General features: G+C 42.7%; 1 long non-coding RNA gene across 2 annotated transcripts in view; it reads right to left on the bottom strand.

Moving 5' to 3' along the window:
• Positions 1-18764, bottom strand: part of LOC140211823 (uncharacterized) — a 75297-nt gene that overhangs the window by 21353 nt on the left and 35180 nt on the right. For both annotated transcript variants that reach the window (XR_011889597.1, XR_011889598.1), the window contains exon 2: positions 15338-15554. This is a non-coding gene — a long non-coding RNA (uncharacterized lncRNA). The remainder of the gene's footprint in view (positions 1-15337; positions 15555-18764) is intronic.

Below are 18764 nucleotides of genomic sequence, written 5' to 3'. Positions count from 1 at the left end.
TTTCAATCCACAGAAGGATGTTCCACTAATGGCAGCAGCATAAATACACAAATGGTTTCTGTTTCTCAGAGGAAAGAATCACAAGATCAAATTCAAGAGGACAACTAATCATGGAAATGCTAATGGATTGTCCTGTTTTTCCTTGGAAAAGGAAATACCTGAAACACTTACAAATGAGGACAATACTCTTGATGTATTCTCCCTAATGCAACTCAAAACTCTCCCTACTATGGCAGGGATGTTCCAAGGGGAAACCAGAAAAGACCCCACTCTGTCACTGGTCTACATGGTCACCCAAAATGGCTGTAATGTGCAGTAGAAACTCCAGTTCCCCCATTTTTACCATTGCGAGGATGAACTTGCCGTTGACAGGGTATGCCTTATATATGGATTGAGGGTTCTTGTACCATCCAAGCTGAGAGCTAAAGTGTTTGAGGAGATACGTGTTGATATCTAGGTGTGGTCAAAATGAAAGTGCTGGTTTGAAGCATTTTCTGGTGGCCTAGAGTATTTCAGCAGATCGAGCAGCTTGGCATGCACTCTTTGGGATGCCAAATCAATCCAAAAGATGTCAAGAGCATTGCTTTTCCATTCCATGGGAATAGCCTGCATTGCCCTGGCAGAGGATTCACATGGATTTTGCAGGACCATTCATGGGTACAAACTTCTTGGTAGCAGTGGATGCAGCTACAAAGTGGCTCGAAGTGTTCCCAATAGCTTTCATTGCAGCCTCGCACATTGTTGACGTGTTCAGAAGCTTCTTCTCAAGGACTGGCATTTCAGAACACTTAGTCAGTGACAAAGGACCACAGTTTGTTGTGGAACAGTTTCTGCCATTCCTGAAAATGAATGGAATAATGACATATTACCATAAGACCATAAGGTTTGGGAGCAGAATAAGGTATTTGGCCCATCCTCTGCTCTGCCATTCCATCACAGCTGATCCGTTTTCCCCTCTCAGTCCAGTCTTCTGCCTTCTCCTCATATCCCCTCATGCCCTGATGAATCAAGAATCGATCAACCTTGGCCTTAAATATATCCAATGACTTGGACTACACAGCTCTTGTGGCAATGAATTCCACAGGTTCACCGCTCTCTGGCTAAAAAAAAAATCCTCCTCATCTCCATTCAAAAAGAACCTCCCTCTATTCTGAGGCTGTGTCCTCTGGTCCCAGACTCCCCCACTACAGGAAACATTAGCAGACACCAACAGAATCAACAAACTCATTCGTAAGGCTAGTGATGTTGTAGAGATGGAACTGGACTCTCTCACGGTGGTGTCTGAAAAGAGGATGCTGCCTAAGTTGCATGCCATCTTGGTCAATGTCTCCCATCCACTACATAATGTACTGGGTGGGCACAGGAGTACCTTCAGCCAGAGACTCATTCCACCGAGATGCAACACAGAGCGTCATAGGAAGTCATTCCTGCCTGTGGCCATCGAACTTTACAACTCCTCCCTTGGAGGGTCAGACACCCTGAGCCAATAGGCTGGTCCTGGACTTATTTCATAATTTACTGGCATAATTTACATATTACTATTTAACTATTTATGGTTCTATTACTATTTATTATTTATGGTACTACTGTAACGAAAGCCAATTTCCCCCGGGATCAATAAAGTATGACTGTGACTATGACTATGACTATTCTCTGCAGATCCACACTAACAAGGCCCTTCAATATTTGTTAGTGTTCAATGAGGTCACCCCCTCATGCTTTTGAATTTTCATAGATGCTGCCTGACCTGCTGAGTTCCTCCAGCATTGTGTGTGTTACTCTGGATTTCCAGCATCTGCGGAATCTGTTGTGTTTATGAGTTAGGTGTTGTTTGGGCAACAGGTATTAGCCACAGAAACTCTTCTGATCTCTTTTGATGTAGTACCATGGGAGTTCTTGAAACCTCATGAGAAGCTAGATAGAGCCTTGATTTAACAGCTCATCCAAAAGGGCAAGTCTTCAGCACTCCCCTGGTACTGCCTTGGAGCATCCGCTAAATTTGGTGCTCAAGTCTCAGGAGTGGGATTTGATTCAATAAGTGAAAGAGTGACGGTCTGACCTTGGCTGGTCTCTTATTTCAGATTGTCTCAATAGCCTGTGCGACTGGGGGCTGCACACAGCCCAGCTCGACAGATGATCACACACTTGCCAGCCTGCTCATTTGATTTGCTGGGAACTTAATGTTTCACTCTCCCCGAAGATGCGTTTTGAAGGTTTGACTGTGTCTTGCCAAGTTTCTGTGACAGGAGTATAGGCAGACAAAGGGCACCAAAAAACTCCCCACCCCCACCGCACACAGATAAAAGGAATAAGCAACAAGGAACTGGAATTTATAGCTTGTGACTGTCCTCTAAATTTTCATTCAAGCAAAACCATTCACATTGATCCATGTCGTGTGATAAATCCTGGTGTGAGCTAAACTTGTGTTTCTGAGAAAAAAGAGAGCGTGAGTTCCAAGAATAATATCCTAGACAGTTCTTTTTTTTCAGCCTGAGAAGGGTTCGACGGGAAGCTGGTTCTGCCTGAGTTCATATTTGTGGGCTCTTTGTATTTGCAGAGTAAAGCTAAATTCTGTGGACTTCAGAGCAGTGTGGTGAATCTCCCCCTTCATTTGGCCCACCTCAGGCATGGGGCATATGTTCTCATTAAAGCCAAAATGGGCTTGGTGGGAGTGGGGGTCATGCCCCATCTAAAGGACTGAATACTCAGTCAAGGTTGACATTACTAAAGGAGTGCTTCACTGTCAGATGTGCCATCCTACAATTAATAGGTAGCTGCTGGAAATCTGAAATCAAAGCAAAAAATGTTGGAAAAACTCAGCAGATCAGGCAGAGATTGTGGAAAGAGACCTTTGGCATTTTGAAGAAACCAAATACAGATTTGATGATCACCTTGCAGTGCACCAGTGCCTCCTGCTTTAACTTTTCACCAGATCCCACTCTGACCACTATGTCTGTGGGTTCCTATTACATCAAAGCTCAAGAAACTACACCTCGTCTTTCACCTGGCCATATTGTAGCCAGCAATACTCACTCTTCCTTTCTGTTTGCATAAGAACTGGCCATTTTTGCCTGCCATCCTTTCGTTGTCTTTCTTTTTTGTATGGCCTGTCTTGCTGACTAACTACGCAACATTCCACAGACTATCACATTAGTAAAACATTACACAAACTAAAAAACTTCATCTGATCTGAACTGCCCCTTAACTGCCGATTATTACACGCTTTCAGAGAAACTCCTTCTGTTCTACTTCCACCTTCTCAGTGACCTCTACTAACTTGCATTCTCTCTTTCTCAGTTCTGAACAATACTTTTGGACCTGTAACATTAACTGTTTCTCTTTCCACAGATGCTTTTTGTACCATCAAATGTTTCCGTTTTTATTTCGAGGTTTTTCCGTCTTTGCCCCACATGCCTGACAATGTCCCTGGACATGTCCTTCTCTATAAGGTCATTAATTTCTCTTTGACCTCAGACCCTCCAACACTGAAACTCTGCTTCAAGTTGAGTCATTTTGTACAATTTATTCCTGGTCTGCCAGATTCTTTCATCTTACCCCCATCACCCCAAATAATAAACATAGAAACATAGAAAACCTACAGCACAATACAGGCCCTTTGGCCCACATAGCTGTGCCAAACATGTCCTTACCCTAGAACTACCTAGGGCTTACCCATAGTCCTCTATTTTTCTAAGCTCCATGTATCCATCCAGGAGTCTCTTAAAAGACCCTATCATTTCCGCCTCCACCACTGCTGCCTGAAACCCATTCCACGCACTCACCACTCTCTACGTAAAAACCTTACCCCTGACATGTCCTCTGTACCTACTTCCAAGCGCCTTAAAAATATGCCTTCTTGTGCAGGCCATTTCAGCCCTGTGAAAAAGCCTCTTGACTATCCATACGATCAATGCCTCTCATTATCTTGTACACCTCTATCAGGTCACTTCTCATCTTCTGTCGCTCCAAGGAGCAAAGGCCAAGTTCACTCAACCTGTTCTCATAAGGCTTGCTCCCCAATCCAGGCAACATCTTTGTAAATCTCCTCTGCACCCTTTCTATGGTCTCCACGCCCTTCCTGTAGTGAGGTGACCAGAATTGAGCACAGTACTCCTAGTGGGGTCTGACCAGGGTCCTATATAGCTGCAACATTACCTCTCAGCTCTTAAACTCAATCCCACGATTTATGAAGGCCAATGCACCATATGCCTTCTTAACCACAGAGTCAACCTGCATAGCAGCTTTGAGTGTCCTATGGACTCAGACCCCAAGATCCCTCTGATCCTCTACACCGTCAAGAGTCTTGCCATTAATGCTATATTCTGCCATCATATTTGACCTACCAAAATGAACCATCTCATACTTATCTTGGTTGAACTCCATCTGTCATTTCTCATCCCAGTTTTTGCATCCTATTGATGTCCCGCTGTAACCTCTGACAGCCCTCCACACTATCCACGACACCCCCAAACTTTGTGTCATCAGCAAATGTACTAACTCATCCCTCCACTTCCTCATCCAGGTCATTTATAAAAATTACAAAGAGTAAGGGTCCCAGAACAGATCCTTGAGGCACACTGGTCAACGACCTCCATGCAGAATATGACCCGTCTACAACCATGCTTTGCCTTCTGTGGGCAAGCCAGTTCTGGATCCAAAAAGCAATATCCCCTTCAATTCCATGCCTCCTTACTTTCTCAATAAACCTTGCATGGAGTACCTTATCAAATGCCCTGCTAAAATCCATATACATTACACCTACTGCTCTTCCTTCATCAATGTGTTTAGTCACATCCTCAAAAAATCCAATCAGGTGTAAACCTAGTACATTTTCTCACTAAATTCCCAAAGTTCCTCCATCTTCCAAACATCCTATATCTTAGAAACTAGATCTTCATTACTGACCAAATCCCCTCCTGTTTTTCCCTATTCTATGCTCCAGTCTGAAAGCTACATCCCTTTGATTCCAACATTGTATTATCACCTTCAAGGATGGATATGTGTTCTAATCCTTTTTTCAAACCTTCTTTGACCAAATGTCACTTTTCAATGTAAAATTAATCTTATTTAGATCTACAGAAAAGATTCTGATACACACTTTTGAAGGAGAATTGGACATCTCCCTGGGAATTATTTATCTGGACTTCCATTTGCTGTTTGTCAAGTACCATGTGGCTGGCTGGCTTCCATAGTACAACACAGACCTCAATGAGCCAAGTGCTCCGGGACACCCTGTGGTTATAAACAAAGGTGCTAGGCTGGATGCACTTCTGCCAGGTGAGGCACCATACAGAGTTGGAGACATGCAACAAGAGTAGAGTTTAGCCAGGCCTCTGACTCAACAACTCTAACCAGCTCTTTTAATTTCTCCGCAAACCTGACAAAATGGGAGCAAGGTCACACATTGCCACATGGATATTTCAAGAATGATACACAAAGTTCTCAAAGTAGCATAAGAAACATAGTCCTGTGTTATACTGGCTTGGACAATATTCAAGCAACTTCAGCACCAGCCCTAACACCTGCAGTATCTTTATAGTCTCGGTCATGCCAACAACAGATAAATCTCAGGAAGTTTGATTTGTTTGAAACAAGCATCATAGCTTCTTCACTCAAAATAGCTTGAGATGGCACATGTTCTTTGATAGGATTCATCGTTCCTTACAACATAGTTGGTGGCCATTCAATCTATGTCGACTCGCTGAGCCGTTCTCTCACTTAATTCCATGTAACTTATTCTCTCTCACATGCCCATGAATTCCTCTACTGTGTCACCTGTCACAGTAGTTAATTAACCTAAAAACCAGCACATGTTTGGGATGGTGGAGGAAACTGGGCTACGTAGAGGGGTGTGGGGCTGTGATAGCAGTGATGGGAAAGCTAGCACAGAGAGAACGTGAAAACTCCACAAAGGCAGCATCAGAAGTCAGGATTGAACCTGAGCTGCTGGAACTCTGAAGGAGCTGCAGATCTTGCTGTGCTTCTCTACCACCCCGTACGGCAGTCTTTAAAGATTAGAAATTGCCGGGAAAATGGTGAGTTTAATATAATTCTGAGTGAAAAGGAGGTGGGACTAGATCTGGTGGTAAATGACAACACAGGAAGATGGCGACATATGTTCTGAAAGCACAAAGGAGTATGGACTCCATTAAGGATTAAAGAATTTAGCATGAACTATCAAGAAATAGAGTTAGTTTGACTGAAGATAAAACTCTGGCTAGACCACACTTGGAGAGCTCAGTTCTGTTTGTCTTGTTATTGGAAGGATATGAAAGCTTTAGAGAGGGTGCAGAGCAGCAGTTTCAATCTCTTGGGAGTGCACATCACACACAAATGCTCTTGGTCCCAGAACACATTCTACACAGTCAAGAAAGCTTACAACACCTCTACTTTCTGAGGAGGCTGTAGAGAGCTGGACTTTGCACATCTATACTCATGTCATTCTACACATGTGCGGTAGAGAGCACCCAAACAAGCTGCATCACTGCTTGATGTGGAAACGTCACTGCACTGTGGAAACAGGAAGGATCTACAACGGGTAGTCAAAACCGCCTGATACATCGCTGGCACCAGCCTATCCATCCTCAAGGACAAACTGTATACTGTATACAGAAAGATGTTGGAAAAAACCTGTAACATCATGAATGATCTCATATACCCTGCTCATGGACTGTTTTTCTCACTTGCCACTCCCATCAGGGAGGAGGCCACATAGCATCCATGCTTGGACCTCCAGACTCAAGAAGTTATTTTCCCCAATCAGTAAGACTGATCAACCCCTCTAGCCACTAACTCTACCAATACTTTATTATTTCTCATCAGTGAACTTATGTTGATTTATGTATAAAAGCTATCTCATGCTTTATATTTATTCCTTTTGTTAGTATTATTATTGTGTTCTTTATATTTTGTGTTTTTTTGTGCTGCATCAGATCTGGAGTAACCATTATTTCATTCTCCTTACATTTATGTACAGGGAATGACATTAAACGTTAAACAATTTTAATTTACCAGGATGCTGCCTGGATTACAGAATCATAAACACAGCAATTCCTGCAGATACTAGAATACTGATGAACTTTGACTGTTTATTCCCTCCTATAGTTGCTGCCTGACTTGTTGCATTTCTCTAGTACTTTGTGTCTGGATTAAATAATATGTTTTATGAGGAAAGGCTGCGTAAGCTAGAGCTTTTCTCCTTGGAGCGAAGGAAGATGGGAGGCAACTGTATGGAGGCATATAATGTGATAAAAGGTATCGATAGAGAGGACAACCAGCACCGTTTTCCCAGGTCAGCAATGCTAATACAAGCGATTGGATGAAAGTATAGGGGGATGTCAGAAGGTGTTTCTTTCACAGAGAATGGTTAATGCATGTAACCACTGACGGGAATGGTGGTGAAGGCAGATACATTAGGGCCATTTAAGAAATTCTTAGTTAGGCTCATGGATGAAAGAAAAATGGAGAGTTATGTGGGAGGGAAGGGTTGGATTGATCTTGGGCCAAAGAGTCTGTACTCTGCTGTACTGTTCTATATTCTTAAGATAAGGAATCACAAAGTTCAGAAAATACAAATGGATATTTATAGACCTTCTAACAATAGCCATAACTTTGGAAAGAATGTCAGTTAAGATTTGATGCAGGTTAAAAGGGGTCTTGTAACGCAGATATTTCAATTATTATGGGGCCTTTAAGATGGTTATAGATTAGATTTGGACTTTTTTGAGAAACTATTTTGGATCCAACTAAAAAGCATATTACTTTTAATCTGGTCAGTCACACTTAGTTAATTAATAATCTCATGGCTATGGATAAACTGGGGAAGAGTGATCAAAATATTACGAAACTTCACTTTCAGTTTGAAGGAAAGAAAGAAGTCTTAAATCACTGAATGACAGGCCAGTTTGCCTTATGTAAATTGTAGGAAAAATTTAGGGATTCATTATGGAGGAAATTATAATGTATAATTAGAAAAGCAAAACAAAAATTTTCAGAGTCAACATGGTTTAATGAAAAGAAGAACAGTGATTTAATTAAACAATTAATTATACTCCTTTTAGGATGTAACAATAAGGAGAGAAAAGGGAAAGCAGTAATTTATTTGCATTTCCAGTGTCAACTGATAAGTACCATACTTAAGGTGCTACAGAAGTAAAGGGCTTAATCCATCAATCTTTCAGATAACAAAAAGAAAGGGTAGTTAAGGCAGTGAGTGACTGAGGGATCAGTTGTGAGGTCTCAGCAATTTACAGCAATGGAGAGACCAAGTCCAGCTATCTAGTTTTCTGTTGAAATAAGGAAAAGTGGGAAATTAATCTACGAGAATGTGAAGCGTCATCAGCAAAAAGCAGGTCCTCAAGGTTGGTAATCTTTGGATCATTGCCTGTACCACGCACTACTGTGTGTAAGAATAGAATAATATGGCAGCTGAATGTATAACTGAAGAAATGGTGCAGGGGGCAGGGTTTCAGATTTGTGGTTCATTGGGATCTCTTCTGGGGAATATATGGCCTGTGCAAAATTATGAGTTACACCTAACTCAATGGAGACAAATCTCCTTGCAGGCAGGTTTGCTGCAGGGGTTGGGAAGGATTTAAACTAGTTTGCCAGGGGTTGGGATAGTCAGAAGATAGGGCAGCTAGTGTAAAGGTAGATGCAACATATAGAGAGACTGTGAGGAAACATAGGCAAGGTATAAGGCATATATGCAGTCAGTTGGATAGGTTGAAATGTGTCTCCTTTAATGGAAGAAGTATCCAGGACAATGTTGATGAACTTAAATCTTGGAACAGTATATGGAAAAACAACATTGTGGCCATTAAAGAGTCTTGCCTGTCACAAGGGCAGGAATGGCTGCAGAGGTTTGGATGTTTCAAAGGAGATTTGGATTGAGTTTAAAAAGTTGTGGAGGTAAAGAAGGTATGGCAGTAAAAATAATGTCGGAGTGGCATTGCTATTCAGGGATAGTATCACAGCTACAGAAAGGGAAGGTGTCATGAGGGGGTTGTCTACTGATCTGTGTGGGTGGAAGTCAGAAATAGGAAGGGAGCAATCACTCTGTAGGGAGTATTTAATAATCTCCCCAGTAACAACAGAGACCCTGAGGAGTAGATCAAAAGCCATATTTTGGAAAGAAGCAAAAATAACTGGGTTGTTGTCATGGGTGAATTCAACTTCTGTTGATTGGCACTTCCCTACTGCAAAACGTTTAGTTGAGTTGGAATTTGTTAGGTGTGTCCAGGAAGAATCCCTAACACAGAATGCAGACAGGTTGACAAGAGGAGAGGCCATATTTGTACTAGTCAATGAAGCCAGTCAAGTGACAGACTTCTTGTGGGTAAGCATTTCAAAGACAGTCATCAAACTCCCTGACCTTTACCATAGCCTTAACAGGGATAGGAACAAATGGTATAGGAAGTATTTAGTTGGGAGGGGGAGTTATGCTGTTATTGGGCAGGAACATGGCACCATAAATTGGGAATGGGTGAACTCATGAAAATTCACCACGGAAATGTGGAAGTTGCTTAGTGAGCATATGCTTGGGGTTCTGTATAGGTTTGCCCCATTGAGGCAGAAATCAGATGGGAGGGAGTAAAAACCATGGTTGACAAGATGCATGGAACATCTAGTCAAGAGGAAAAAATAAGCATGCGTGAGGTGTAGGAAGCAATAATCATATAGGAAGGAGCTTAAGAGTGGACTTAGGAGAGCTAGAACGGAATATGAGGAGGCCTTGCTAATTAAGATTAAGGAAAACCTCAAGGCATTCTACATGTATGTAAAGAACTGGAAGGTAGGACCGATCAGGGATAAAAGACAAGACATGTCTCTGGATTTGGATAAGGTAGGGGAGGTCCTTAATGAATACTTTGCTTCAGTATTCATCAGTGAGGGGGACTTGACTAATGTGAGGCCAATGTAAATTAGGCTGATGTGCTGGAATATGTCAATGTTAAGAAAGAGGATGTGCTGGAACTTTTGAAAAACATTAGGAAAGATAACTCCTTAGGACTGGATATACCATTGGATACTATGGGAAGTAAGTGAAGAGACTGGGGCGACTTTGGCAATGATCTTCGTGTCATCACTGGCCATAGTAGAACCAGATGGCATGGCAAAAGTTATTCTTTTAAGAAAGGGAACAGGGAATTTTAGACTAATTGTGTTTTATGTCAGCGGTGGATAAACTATTGGAGAGAATTCTTAAAGAGAGGATTTATGAGCATTTAGATGTATAGTCCATTTAGGGATAGTCAGCATAGCTTTGTGAAGGTCCAGGTCCAGTTTTACAAGCCTGATTGATTTGTATTCAGATTTATTTATCACATGTACTTTGAAACGCACAGTGAAATGTGTCATTTGCATTAACAACCCACACTCCCAAGAATGTACTGCGGGCAACCTGCAAACATTGCCACACATTCCAGCGCCAATATAGAATGCCCACAATGCTGGGCGAATAACACAGAATCCAATAAAACAGAACATAAGCAGCATCAAAGCAACAACAGTGAAACAAGCCCTATTTTCCCTACCTTCCTTGTCACCCACGCATTTATAGAGTCCTCTCAAACCAGGACAGGCCACTTTAGGCCTCCAGCCTCCAGCGGACCCATGGATTCAAAGACACTAGGCCCTGATTTCTCCAGCAGTCTCAGGTTCCAGTCATTGGACCTCGACTTCTGGACTTCCTGATCAACATTCAGGTTTCAATCTAGACCTCTGATCAACCTTTGGGTTTCGATCGGGACTTCTGATCAAACTTCTGGCTTTGATCTGTACTTCTGATCAATCTATGGGCTTTAATCTTCGCTATTAACCCAGGACTCACAGATGGTGATGAATAAGGACCCTTGATGGGGGTTCAAACTCCAGGACTGGAACGCCAGTCTCATCAATGACAGGACTCCAATTGACCTTGCCCGTCTGTCAGCCAACGGCCAGATATACCCTCACCGCTGGCCTTTGAACTCAGCCTGGAGGCTTAGGCTTCAGCCTGTCCTCTAATTCCCCCATATCCTTGTCCTTAACCCCTAACCTGACCCCTAACACCACTAACTGTTCCCAAGACCATTCCTACGAACTTAAAATGACTAAAAAAAAGCTCCATCTGAGCTGCAACCTCAACAGATACTGCAGCTTGACACTATTTTGGAATAAATTAATTCTTTGAGGAAGTGACAAAACAGGTAGATGAAGGTAGAACAGTTGGTGTAGTATGTATAGCTTAGTGAGGCATTTGACAAGGTACCCCATGGTAGGGTTATTCAGAAAGTTGGGAGGCATAGGATCCAGGGAAACTTGGCTATATGGATTCAGAATTGGCTTGACCATAGAAGACAGAGAGTGGTAGCTGATGAAATGTGTTTTGTCTGGAGATCAGTCAGCAGTGGTGTTTCACAGTGATCTGTTCTGAACCCTCTGCTCATTGTAATTTCTATAAATGTCTCGGATAAGGAAGAGAAATGATGGGTTAGTAAGGCAGCAGCTGGCACATTGGTTGGTGATGCTGTTGATACTGTAGAAGGTTGTCATAGATTACAATAGGGGCATTGTTAGGATGAAGAGCTGAGCTGAGAAGTTGCAGATGGAGTTCAATCCAAAGAAGTGTGAAGTGATACAGTTTGGAAGGTAGAGTACAGAGTTGATGATTCCTAGCAGTGGGAAGAAACAGTGGGACCTTATGTCCAAGTCCATAGGTCCCTCAAAATTCCCATCCAAGTTGATAGGGTAATTCAGATGGCATATTTAGGGGATTGAGTTCAGAGCCACAGGGTAATGTTGCAGCTTCTATAAAACTAATTCGACCGCATGCAGTATTGTGTTCAGCTGTGGTCACTTCATTAAATGAAGGATGTGGAAGCTTTCGAGAGGTTGAAAAGGATATTTACCAGGATTCTGACTGGAATACAATGCATGGTTGAGTGAGCTAAGACCTTTCTCTTTACAGCAAGTTAGTAAGCTTGCAAATGACTTGATAGAGGTGTACAAGATGATAAGAGACATAGATAAAGTGGACAGCCAGAAACTTTTACAAAGGGTGGAAATGACTAATATGACGGGGCATGATTTTAAGGTGATTGGAGTAGAAACACTACATGCTGTTTTGCTTTGAAACCACTGGTTTTCAATTGGACATCTAAAACAATAAAAATTAATTTCCAACTAGTTAATTATAATTTATTAATTTTATTTTAAAATCTTTTACTCTGTGAGTAGTCATGATCTGGAATGTGGTAGAAGCTGAGTCAAGGGAAACTTCCTAATCTTCCTCCTGACATGAATCTCTCCAAGCAGCCAACGTGCTACACCTGCCCATTCACCTCCTCCCTCATCTCTATTCAGGGCCCCAGACAGTCCTTTCAGGTGAGGCAACACTTCACCTGCGAATCTGCTGAGGTTCTCTATTGTGTCCGGTGCTCCCGGTGAGGCCTCCTCTGCATTGCAAAAACCCGCGTAAAATGGGGGACTACTTTACCGAGCTTCTCTGCTCCAACCGCCAAAAGTAGAACTTCCCAGTGCCAATTCTGATTCCCATTCCCATTCCAACATATCGGTCCATGGCCTCCTCTTTTTCCACGATGACGACATCCTCGGGGTGGAGGAACAACAGCTTATATTCTGTCTGGGTAGCCTCCAACCTGATGGCAGAAATATCAATCTCTCCTTCCAGTAAAATTAATTTCCTTCCTCCACCATTCTTCTTTCATTCCCCACCCTGGCCCTGTACCTCTTCTCACCTGCTTGTCACACATTCCCCCACTGGTCCCCTCCTCCTTCCCCTTCTCCTATGGTACACTCTTCTCTCCTAACAGATTACTTCCTCTCCACCTGTTTTTCTTTCCCACCCACCTGGCTTCACCTGTCACCTTCTAGCTAGCCTCCTTCTTCTCACCCCAACCTTTTCATTCTGACAGCTTCCCCCTTCCCTTCTAGTCCTGAAGAAGGGTCTCAGCCCAAAACATCAACTGCTTATTCATTTTCATAGATGCTGCCTGACCTGGTGAGTTCCTCCAGCATTTTGTGTGTGTCGCTCAGGGCTTCCCGCACCTGCAGAATTCCTCATGATTAAGTTGAATGGTTTTGTTTTATGCATTGTGATACTACAACATTGTTTTTGTCTTGCCACAGGAAGTGTCAAATTATATAAAAGCATTATTCATCCGAAGTGTTACATAGAAAGCAGCTTTCAATAATTTTGAGGAAGTCTCACTTCCTTTTTGGATAAAATAAAATGCAATCTTCTATGTTTATCGTAGGCTCCAAACTATGGAGAATGCTCTCGATATAAGTGTCAAAAACCGACACTTCCTCAGTAGTAGGAGTTCTCAGAGAAACATTGGATTTCTGCTCTGGCTTTAGTTAACAATGCTCCATTTTACTGACAACAACTTCTATTCTTTTAGTTCTTTTACCGAACACCCAAACACATCACAATATGCAGGTGCTGGAAATTCAAGCAACACACATCAAAGTTGCTGGTGAACGCAGCAGGCCAGGCAGCATCTCTAGGAAGAGGTACAGTTGACGTTTTGGGCTGAGACCCTTCGTCAGGACTAACTGAAGGAAGAGCTAGTAAGAGATTTGAAAGTGGGAGGGGGAGGGGGAGATACAAAATGATAGGAGAAGACAGGAGGGGGATGGATGGAGCCAAGAGCTGGACAGGTGATAGGCAAAAGGGATATGAGAGGATCATGAGACAGGAGGCCCAGGGTGAAAGACAAGGGGGAGGAGGGGAAAACCCAGAGGATGGACAAGGGGTATAGTCAGAGGGACAGAGGGAGAAAAAGGAGAGAGAGAGAAAGAATGTGTGTATATAAGTAAATAACGGATGGGGTACGAGGGGGAGGTGGGGCATTAGCAGAAGTTTGAGAAGTCAATGTTCATGCCATATGCAACTGCGACCATTCATTACAGGAGAAGCAGACGTGGGGAACACCTCCCATTTGAAGGTTCCTCTCCAAGTTACAAACCATTCTAACTTGGAAGTATATCATCTGTCCTTTAGAAGGTCTAACTTCTAGAACTGCTTCCTAAATAATATAGGAGGACATTCAAAAAAAGGTCTTTAGCTTATTTTATTCATTTTCAGGGTCTGGAGGTCATTGGCAAGTGCTGCATTTATTCCCCATTCCTAAATACCCTTGAAAAAGTACCACTTTTTGAAACATCATTTGAACTATTCCTTGAGTCACTGTAGCTAGAGAGTTCTTGGGTCTATCCCAAGTGGTGTATATTTGCACATTGTCCAGGATCCTGGATTATGTCTCAGAGTTTGCCACAGTTGTAACACAGCACTTCCTGAGGGCATCTCACTATCACTTAACCAAGAGAAGAGTTGAGCCACTAATGTTCGTCTTCCCAGTGATGTTAACATCTTGAAAATAATGTTTACATAGTCGGTATTGTGGGAAGAAGAAAGCATCTAATCACAGAGGTGGAGAGTGGATGACAGTAATGGAAAGGAGTCACAAGTGACTGCAGATGCTGGAAACTGGAGCAGAAAATAAAACTACACACATCAAAGTTGCTGGTGAACGCAGCAGGCCAGGCAGCATCTCTAGGAAGAGGTACAGTCGACGTTTCAGGCCGAGACCCTTTATCAGGACTAACTGAAGGAAGAGTTAGTAAGAGATTTGAAAGTGTGAGGGGGAGGGGGAGATCCAAAATGATAGGAGAAGACAGGAGGGGGAGGGATGGAGCCAAGAGCTGGACAGGTGATTGGCAAAGAGGATATGAGAGGAAAGTGAGAGAAAGAATGTGTGTATAAAAATAAATAACAGATGGGGTACCAGGGGGAGGTGGGGCATTAGCTGAAGTTAGAGAAGTCAATGTTCATCCCATCAGGTTGGAGGCTACCCAGACAGAATATAAGGTGTTGTTCCTCCAACCTGAGTGTGGCTTCATCTTTACAATAGAGGAGGCCGTGGATAGACATGTCAGAATGGGAATGGGATGTGAAATTAAAATGTGTGGCCACTGGGAGATCCTGCTTTCTCTGGCAGACAGAGCGTAGGTGTTCAGCAAAGCGGTCTCCCAGTCTGCGTCAGGTCTCGCCAATATATAGAAGGCCACATCGGGAGCAGCGGATGCAATATATCACCCCAGCCGACTCACAGGTGAAGTGTCGCCTCAGCTGGAAGGACTGTCTGGGGCCCTGAATGGTCTGGGTTCCCCCCCGCCCCTGTCTTTCTCCCTGGGCCTCCTCTCCCATGATCCTCTCATATCCCCTTTGCCAATCACCTGTCCAGCTCTTGGCTCCATCCCTCCCCCTCCTGTCTTCTCCTATCATTTTGGATCTCCCCCTCCCTCTCCCACTTTCAAATCTCTTACTTACTCTTCCTTCAGTTAGTCGTGACGAAGGGTCTCAGCCTGAAACGTCGACTGTACCTCTTCCTAGAGATGCTGCCTGGCCTGCTGCGTTCACCAGCAACCTTGATGTGTGTTGCTTGAATTTCCAGCATCTGCAGAATTCCTGTTGTTTGCAGAAAATAAAACTGCTGGAGGAACTCAGCAGGTTGAGCAGCATTTGTGGTGGAGGAGTAATAGAAACCCTGGTAAAATGAGAGAGGAAAGGGGGAGACTTCATTAATATAGCACCTTTCCATGTGCATTTTACAACCTCCCAAACGTGCTCTACAGCAAATGAATTCTGATCATTGTGTAGTATAGGAACCATATTTAAAACATTACTGCACAACAAGCTCCCAGAATCATCAGAAGTAGCAGCCAAATGATCTGATCTTGCTGAATGAGAAGTAAAGATTTGCCAGGACACTGGATAATTCACTGCTTATCTCCAAAATTGCCACATGAGATTGTTTATCTTCACATGGGATTGTAGATTGTATTCAAAAAGATGGCTGATAGCAAATTACCTGCTAATTTACATTTTATCCTGTTTGTACTTTAATTGGTCAGTGGAGGAATGATAAAGCACCCAATTTAGTCTCACCCATTGTACACTATCAGTGCCTGGATCTACCCCACTGTGCTTGAAGGAGATACCTGAAGCAGATAGCTCGTTACAGTGCAAATTATGAACATCCAACAGCTATTTTGTATTTAATCACAACAAGGTATCAGCTTCAATTCAATAAACCTGGTAACTTGTGGCTTGGAACCAGTAAAACACAACTGGGCCATTGATGTCCTTCAGAATGGAACCTGGTACCTGTATCCTGCCTGCTCATAGTGCAGCTCATGTCCAAAGCAACATGGTTATTTTGAAGTGCCTTCAGGATAGAGGGAGGAGCCAAAATTACCCAAGTAACAAACAGCAACAGAAGAATGACAGAAAACTGCCTTCAGGCAGGACGAATGAAATTTAAACTCCTTACCTACAAGGCTGTAGCGGTGATCATGCAGATTTAACTTATTTGCAAATGCTACTTGGACCATTTTCTAACTGGTACTAGCCTATACTGGCAGACCCCCACTTTTGGTGATAAGGTGTCTGGATCAGATACACTGCTTTACTTTTCCCCAATATCTGTCTCTCTCTGCCCATGAAGTGATGTAAGATGTTTAAACTTTGGTACAAATACCCAGTCCGAGAATCAGAGGGTCACACTAGATGGGCTGAGCTTGTTTTCCTTGGAACAGAAGAGGCTGAATCAGGTCCTGATAGAGGTAGACAACATTATCACTGACATATATGGGATGGATGGTGAGAAACTTTTCCTCATAAACGAGATGTTTAAGTGTTACAGAAATTGGACAAGTCCACGTGCAGTAGAGAAGGCTGTGGGGTGATATGATTGATGTATACAAGAAGCATAGATAGGATAGGGTCAAAGTCTATGATAAGGCTATCAAAATCCAGAGGGCTCAGATCAAGGTGAGAGGAAGCAGTTTGAAAGGGCGTCCAAAGGGCAAGTTTTTGTCACACAGAGAACAGTTCATATCTGCCAGACAACATTGTGGAATCAAATTCAGTTATTATTGAGTACAATTTTTATTGTTGCACCATAGAAAGCACTCTATCTGGATTATCAAGGACATCTCCTATCCCGCTTTATTACAGTCCTGAATGGACCTCTTGTATGAAAAGGACTCTTGACCTCACAATCTGTCTTGTTATGATTATCCACTTTATTGACTGCATTTTTCTGTAGCTGTTGCACTTTATTCTGCAATGTTATTCTTCTATCTTTTTCTATCTCAATGTACTGTGTTATAAATTGCTGTGTATGAGCAAGATGCAGTAAAGTCCTTCACTGTATCTTGATATACGTGAGAATAATAAACCAGTAACAATACCAATTTCATACCTTCATCAGTGTGTTTATTTGCTGGGTCCATGTCTACACATGGCAAGTGATAATCTGACCAGAGGTTGCAGACACTTGTGGTAGGATTATTATCTGTAGCAAAGAACATACTGGTTTACAGTTCCAGTGAGAACTGGAAAAGTGTGGGAAGGGGTTTTGTGGTGGAGATGTGGAGCAAGGTTAGTGGGGTGGGCAAGAACGTAGAGTTAAGCTTACAGTCAAATTGGCTATGATTTTATTTAAAAGAGTGCAGGCTTGATGGGCCATGTGGCCTACTTCTGATTCAAATGTTCATATGTGAGTGAAGCGCTCAAATTGAAAGGTGTCTGAGCCTAGAAATGGACTTTAGTTCTTCATATGGAGAAAGTCATTTGAAATCTAGGAACCTTGCTGCTGTTCAGTGTAGAATCTCTCTTCTGCTGGGTCCATGTTAACATTGCGGATTGTGTTACCCACTAAACTTTGATGAGTTTGAAAAGAAATGATTGCAGTATACTTCTGCTTTTTACTGGTAAAAGGAGAAGTGAATGGAGCTAAAAATCAACCAGCACATCTGTCTCGGATGTGGGTTCACTGGGTTACTGTGGTTTGAATGCTTTCCCTTTCAAACCCTTCACTGCAGAGCCCATTCTTCAGGCATGATGCAAGGGATTTAGAAAACTATAGGGATGACTGATTTTCTTCGTCAATACAACTGGAGAGCAAGGGAAGGTCTTCCTCTTTATTAGGCCTGCATCGGTTATCTGGTGAGGAGAATTTTCTGCCCTAAAAGCTAGTCTTCCTCTGTTCTGGAGTCAATCTCGAGTTCTCTTCTTGTCAATGGGGCACCCTCCAAGTTGTGATGTATTGACTCCATTTGACATTGCAGAAAAGACCTAAAGCAATGAGACTCCAGAGATGATATATCATCACCCGGCTTTTATTGCTGCACATGCAGCAAATCTGAATTGTCATATACTATATAATTTGAGGTACCAACATGCCAAATTTGGCGCTGTCCCAGTAATCATTCTCAACTGGGAGATTTTGGATTGTAAGTCTGTTTGAGACTGGTCAAACCGTGACATTAGGGGTGACACAGTAGTGTGAGACTATTACAGCACAAGAGATATGGGTTCAATTCTGCCGCTGTATGTAAGGAGTTAGTATGTTCTCCTTGCTTGTGGCTTTCCTCCGGGTACAGTAATTTCCTTCCACATTCCAAAGACGTACAGTTTAGTAGGATAATTAGTCACATGTGTGTAATTGGGTGGTGTGATTGGACCAGAAGTGCCTGTTACGTTGCTGTATCTCTAAATAAAAACAAAAATATTATAGCTTCAGCTGCAACCCTCTCTAAGGAGGGAAGAATTGCCCTTCATGTGTTCAGGATATGATGTTGCAAGATATTTACAACAGTTTTATACATCTGGCTTCCCAGAGGCTTCAGTCCAGAGACACATTAAAGGTCAGACTGGAGATGGCCAGGGGTTCTTCTCTAACAGCTAGTTC

The sequence above is a fragment of the Mobula birostris genome, chromosome 18, assembly GCF_030028105.1.
Source record: "Mobula birostris isolate sMobBir1 chromosome 18, sMobBir1.hap1, whole genome shotgun sequence".
Lineage (NCBI taxonomy): Eukaryota > Metazoa > Chordata > Chondrichthyes > Myliobatiformes > Myliobatidae > Mobula > Mobula birostris.
This window is presented reverse-complemented; position numbering and strand designations above follow the sequence as displayed.